Source organism: Aegilops tauschii, chromosome 7 (genome assembly GCF_002575655.3).
Source record: "Aegilops tauschii subsp. strangulata cultivar AL8/78 chromosome 7, Aet v6.0, whole genome shotgun sequence".
Lineage (NCBI taxonomy): Eukaryota > Viridiplantae > Streptophyta > Magnoliopsida > Poales > Poaceae > Aegilops > Aegilops tauschii.
The window spans coordinates 518531068-518537690 of NC_053041.3; positions in this window are offsets into that span (position 1 = coordinate 518531068).

Here is a 6623-nt window from a genome sequence, read left to right on the forward strand (position 1 = left end):
TCTAATAGAGATAGGTATAAAAGATAAATAAAAGAGCAAACTAAAGTAAGTATAAGTAAATTGCAGCAAGGTATTTTTGGGTTTTTTGGTTTATACATCTGAAAATATACGATGGAAAATAGACCCGGGGGCCATAGGTTTCACTAGAGGCTTCTCTCTTGAATAAAGCATACGGTAAGTAAATGATGATCCACAAGTATAGGGAATCTATCGTAGTCCTTTCGATAAATAAGAGTTTCGAACCCAACGAGGAGCAGAAGGAAATGGCAAGTGGTTTTTAGTAAGGTATTCTCTGCAAGCACTGAAATTATCGGTAACAAATAGTTTTGTGATAAGATAATTCATAATGGGTAACAAGTAATAAGTGAGCAAAGGTGCAGCAAGGTGGCCCAATCCTTTTTATAGCAAAGGACAAGCCTGGACGAACTCTTGTATAAAGCAAAGCGCTCCCGAGGACACATAGGAATTACTGTCAAGTTAGTTTTCATCATGCTCATATAATTCGCGTTCACTACTTTGATAATTTGATATGTGGGTGGAGCGGTGCTTGGGTGCTGTCCTTACTTGGACAAGCCTCCCACTTATGATTACCCCTCTCGCAAGCATATGCAACTATGAAAGAAGAATTAAGATAAATCTAACCATAGCATGAAACATATGGATCCAAATCAGCCCCTTACGAAGCAACGCATAAACTAGGGTTTAAGCTTCTGTCACTCTAGCAACCCATCATCTACTTATTACTTCCAAATGCCTTCCCCTAGGCCCAAATCATGGTGAAGTGTCATGTAGTCGACGTTCACATAACACAACTAGAGGAAAGACAACATACATCTCATCAAAATATCGAACGAATACCAAATTCACATGAGTACTTATAACAAAACTTCTCCCATGTCCTCATGAACAAACATAAATACTCACAAAGCATATTCATATTCATGATCAGAGGAGTAATAATTATCATTAAGGATCTGAACATATGATCTTCCACCGAATAAACCAACTAGCATCAACTACAAGGAGTAATCAACACTACTAGCAACCCATAGGTACCAATCTGAGGTTTTGAGACAAAGATTAGATAGAAGAGAAGAACTAGGGTTTCAGAGGAGATGGTGCTGGTGAAGATGTTGGTGGAGATTGACCCCCTCTCGATGAGAGGATCGTTGGTGATGACGATGGTTGCGATTTTCCCCTCCGGGAGGGAAGTTTCCCCGGCAGAGCAGCTCTGCCGGAGCCCTAGATTGGTTCTGCCAAAGTTCCACCTTGAGACGGCGGCGCTTCGTCCCAAAAGCTCTTCTCTGATTTTTTTTCAGGTCAAAAGACACCATATAGCAAAAGACGGGCACCGGAGGCCTGATAGGGGGCCCACGAGCCCTAGGGGCGCGGCCAAGGGGGTAGGGTGTGCCCCCAGGCTTGTGGCCACCTGGTGGGTCCCCTCTGGTATTTTCTTCACCCAGTATGTTCTATTTATTCCAAAATAATTCTCCATAAATTTTCAGGACTTTTGGAGTTGTGTAGAATAGGTCTCTCAGATTTGCTCCTTTCTGGTCCAGAATTCCACCTGTCGGCATTCTGCCTCTTCATGTAAATCTTGTAAAATAAGAGAGAAAGGCATAAGTATTGTACCATAAAGTGAAATAATAGTCCAAAATGCAATAAATAATGATATAAAATTATGATGCCAAATGGATGTATCAACTCCCCCAAGCTTAGACCTCGCTTGTGCTCAAGCGAAAGCCGAGATCGATAATCATGTCCACATGTTTAGAGATAGAGGTGTCGATAAAATAAAATACGGACATGAAGGCATCATGATCATCTTTGGAATATCAACATATATTGGCATATACTTTCTTATGCTAAAGTGACAATTCATTCACAATATAAAGTATGAATCAAGAACTCTATTGAGAACCAACAAACTATGATCTTAGTCATTGAAGCAATTGCAATTTATCATTACATTGGAAAGAATCAATATAAGAGCTTGTCTAGCAAATCCACATACTCAATCATCTTTTAGTCTTTCATAACTGCTAACATTCACGCGGTACTTATGAGATCAAAGCTTCAATTGCACACAGAAAAAGGTAGGGGCTTATAGTTTCGCCTCCCAACTATTTACCTCAAGGGTAATGTCAACAATAATAATTCATGATCACCTACATCCGAGTGGATATATGTATCTAGATCTTTCCCCAACACATGAAGCTTTCCAAGAGAAAAAGGCAAAATATAGGAAGTGCTGAAGATCACCATGACTCTTGGATAAAGATAAGTACTAAAAAGTAGAAGATAGGCCCTTCGCTGAGGGAAGCAGAGGTTGTCATGTGCTTTTTGGTTGGATGCACAAAATCTTAATGCAAAGGAACGTCACTTTATATTGCTCCTTATGATAAAGAACTTTATTATGCAGTCCGTCGTCTTTAATTCTTACTTGAAGGATCTTACTCAGTCCATAGGTAGGTATAGTGGACTCTCATGGAAAAACTGGGTAAATGGTGTTTGGATGCACGAGTAGCATCTCTACTTGGTGCGGAAGTTTTGGCTAGTATGAGGTGGAAGCAAGCATCACATGTTAGAGGATCCATGACAATATAACTTCTATTCGAAAATAAGCAAACATAGCTCATCATGTTGTCTTCCTTGTCCAACATCAACTTCTTAGCTTAAATATTTTAATGAGTGCTTACAATCGTAAAAGATGTCCAAGATAATATATTTATATGTGAACCTCTCTTTCTTTATTACTTCCTTTTAAGTGCAACAATGACCAACACTATGTTTGTCAACTCACAACAAGTTACAATTGACACTACTGCAGGATGCTGCTAATGCGACACTACGATCAGAGACCCTTCGAGAAACTGTCTGCGATGCCATAATCGCAAACGGTGCTGTATGAAAACCATCAAAAATGTGTAAAACGTTTGCGATGACGGATGCAGCAAACACGGTTCAGGTTTTAGTTGCGTGTGCGATGAAGGGCATACGGTTCAGTTCAATGAAATGTTTGCGATGAGGAGGAACAAAAGAAACGGGCAGCCAGATGAAGGCGTGTGCGATACACAGCATACGGTTCACTAGGATGAACTGTGTGTGATTAGGCAACACAATGGAAACGGTCAGCCAGATCAAAGGTGTGTGCGATATACGGCATGCGGTTCACTCGGATGAACTGTTTGCGTTGATACATGAGAACAGAAACGGTTCAACTTAACAAAATGTGTGTGATACGCGGCAAACAGGTCTGTAATCAGAAATGTGTCTGAAGACCGATAAGAACACAGACGGTTGCTGCTAATAAGACGTGTGTGTTGTGCGATGGGATTGCATACAGAACAACAACATATATATATACACACACACACACTTATAAGGACATGCTTGCATAACCAAATTAAACATCCACTTACATAGGTGGCTACTACAACCATGGCATTTGCACACACCAAAGTAAACTATTACATGCATAATTACATAGGTGGCTACTACACACATGACATTTCCGCACACACCAAAAAGTAAACTATATATTACATGCATGATTAACTAGCATAACCGATCATCTGATCATCATCTACATCTTGTGATGCTTGCTCTTCTTGTGGCTCGATCCGGGCTCGTCGATTTGGGTAACAAGGCACTTCCTCATGTCAATGATCCGCATGTGCATCTCATAGCATGTGTACACACTCTTGGCCTCGAACCTGAGGTGAGGTTCATCCAGTTGCCGCATCCAGGCTTTGTGCCAGGATACGGGACTTGTTCTCTGGGCATCCTGCTTCATCTTTTCGTAGTAGGGGTCGATGATGGCCAAGGCGAGTTCGACCTGGGAGTCCTGCTTTGTGCTGCCCCAGACCCTGTAGTGGTCACGGATTTTGACAAGGTTCTTGCAGGCCAAGCCCATAACACTGAGCGCTTTTACATCATCTTTGGTATCCACCATGGCGAACTTGTAGTCGGTGCTATTGACAAACCTGTTGAAACGGTCGCAAGGCTATGTGGCCATGCAGTAGTGGTAGATGAGGACATGATGGCGCACGCACAACTGGGCGACGGCAACCTTTTGATCTATGTCGGGACGATCGGCGGTGTACTGGAAGTCGATGCCGACCACCTTGTACTTGTCTCCAGCAAGCAACTGCTCAACGCTGTTGATGTAGTCGTCCACCACGGCCGGGTCGATGGTGTACACCACCGAGAGATCCGTCTCCCTCGTGTGGGTCTCCACTCTATGCTCGCCGAGCTCCATTGGAGCGCCGCCGGACATACCCTCTCTATGTGTCGTCATGCATGTGCTTGTTGTGTTGTGGGGCGCGATCGAAAGGTTGAAGAGACTAAGGCTATAATGGCCGCGGGAATTAAAGGGGAAGCCGTACGGCCAGGAATATCGGCAGGCCCTAATGGCAGTTCTAATTTGCAGCGCGTAACTCCATCGTGCCGCACGTAACTGCATCGCGTGGCAACGCGCGCGGCGCAACCGCATGCATATGGGGGCCCCGACGTGATCGTGCGCACGCCCAACCGCTGGCAGAGTGCGCGCGAAGGGACGCGAGCAGAGCGCTGCGCGGTCGCCTCAAGGAAAAGCTGTCCACAAGCCGAGCGGGCCGACGGACACGAGCAGAGCGCACCAACGGACGCGACAGAGCGCGTCGCGGCATCTAACGGTGAGCACAGCGCGCTGCGGCGCCTAACAGCGAGCAGAGCTTGCCGAGGGACGCGAGCAGAGGACGACACAGTGATACGTGGCAAATAAGACGAACTGTGCGAGCGATGTCGGAGACATCAAGCACAAATCATATTAGAGTTGCGTGTGCGATACATGGCACACAATTGATCCATCAGAGCTGTTTGTGATGGATTAAGCCGTGTGTGTTGTGGGCAAACGCCTGCTAGTATATAACCTTAAATTTAACCAAAAAAGTGGTAATGCATGTTACAAAAATTGTATAGCTGGAAACTATGTTCAAATACGACTCCAACGATATAATCTATGGCGACATGCATTCGTATTTTATTAGTTAATTCCTACTTATAAACCAGGACGGGGTATAGTAGGTAATTAAATCGCAAACGGTTTTTTATTAATTGTATGCGTATGAGTCCTCTCATCCTTCTCTCGCATGTCTTGTCACCCCGCTACCGCAGACAGCTTACAGCGCAAGCTTGCGCAGCGCGCGGGGGCGTTCTTTTGGCCAAACGGTGGCGCCAATGAATCGTCAGTGAGCCCGTCCCCGCGCAAGCTTCCCGTCGAACTCGGTGAAATCCCCCAAAATCCTTATGCTTACTGGCCTGCTATAAAAACCCTCACGGCCGGCGAGTCCTGCGTCGTATTTTCCCCTCCCTCCCTGTAGCTTATGTCGTCTGCTTCTCCCACAATCGCCAATGGCACCGGTCCGTCGTCGTCGCTCAGCCACTCCGTCGTCATCAGAGGACATCTCCAGCTGGGAGGCTACACCGCGGCGGCGGCACAGTCCCCGGCGTAGTATAGTGCGCGTGGCGTCCCTGTTGGGTGAGTGTGGAACACCCACCACACGCTCCGCCGCTGCTGCCCGTCGGCAGCTGTTGCCGGCCGCCGTTTCCGCCACACCACGGTCGAAAGCCAGGGCCATCTCCCGCTCCGTTGCCGCGACCTGAAGGCGGGAGGTGGCCGTCGTGGCCGCCACCCCACTGCCAGCCACCTTGGCCATCACCCGCTCCGCCACCGCGGCCCAAAGGCGGGAGGTGGTGGTCGTGGCCGCCACCCCATCGTCAGCCACCGTGGCCGCCAGCCCACCGTCGACCGCCGGGATCATCACCCGCTCTGCCACCGCCGCCCGAAGGAGGGAGGTAGAGGTGGAGGACCGCACGTGCGTCAGCGACCTTGCGCGCTGCATCGAGTTCCTGCAGGAGGAGGAGCGCCTCATCGAGCATGCAAAGAGCCTTACCGCAGCCGTGGCCGCAGCACACGCTGACGCGGAGGCGAGGAATCAGGAGATCTACAAGCAGTCCGGCCGCTTTGAGAGGGATTGTCTGGAGCGACACTGGGCGTTCGAGCTAGAGACCTTCGCTGAACATGCAAAAGCAGCAGGCACCGTATTGCATTTCTCTGGCTCGTCGGTAGGCTCCTCCTCCTCCTCTGCCTCTCATTGAGCGTGCTCGGCAGCCGAAAGTAGCACAAAGCCCATCCGTGGAGTAGTATTTAGGGGCTATTTTGTTCAGTTCATCTAACTATAGATGTGTGGTCGAACTGCACAACGTACTTAAAATTAGGTAGTATATATAGTTGAACTAGCTATTTCAGTACGTGGTTGGCAACAATTGGGGAGAAGTTTGGTCGGTTCAGCAGTCGAGTTGATATGTTTGTATAAATTAAGAACGACTGCTTAATCTATGAATGAAATCTATGCTTAATTACTGAATTTTAGTTGCAAAAATTACATAGTGCTAATGATTTCTAGCTGCATATTTTGACAAATCGCAGTGTTACAAGGATTGACAAATGGCAACGTTACTAGATCAACAAATCTAAATCTTTCCAGTTTGACAAATGGCAACATACCAAATATGACAGATGCAAATCTTACCAAATTGTTTGTACGTGGTTGCACACGGGTCATCCAGAACGACCGTTT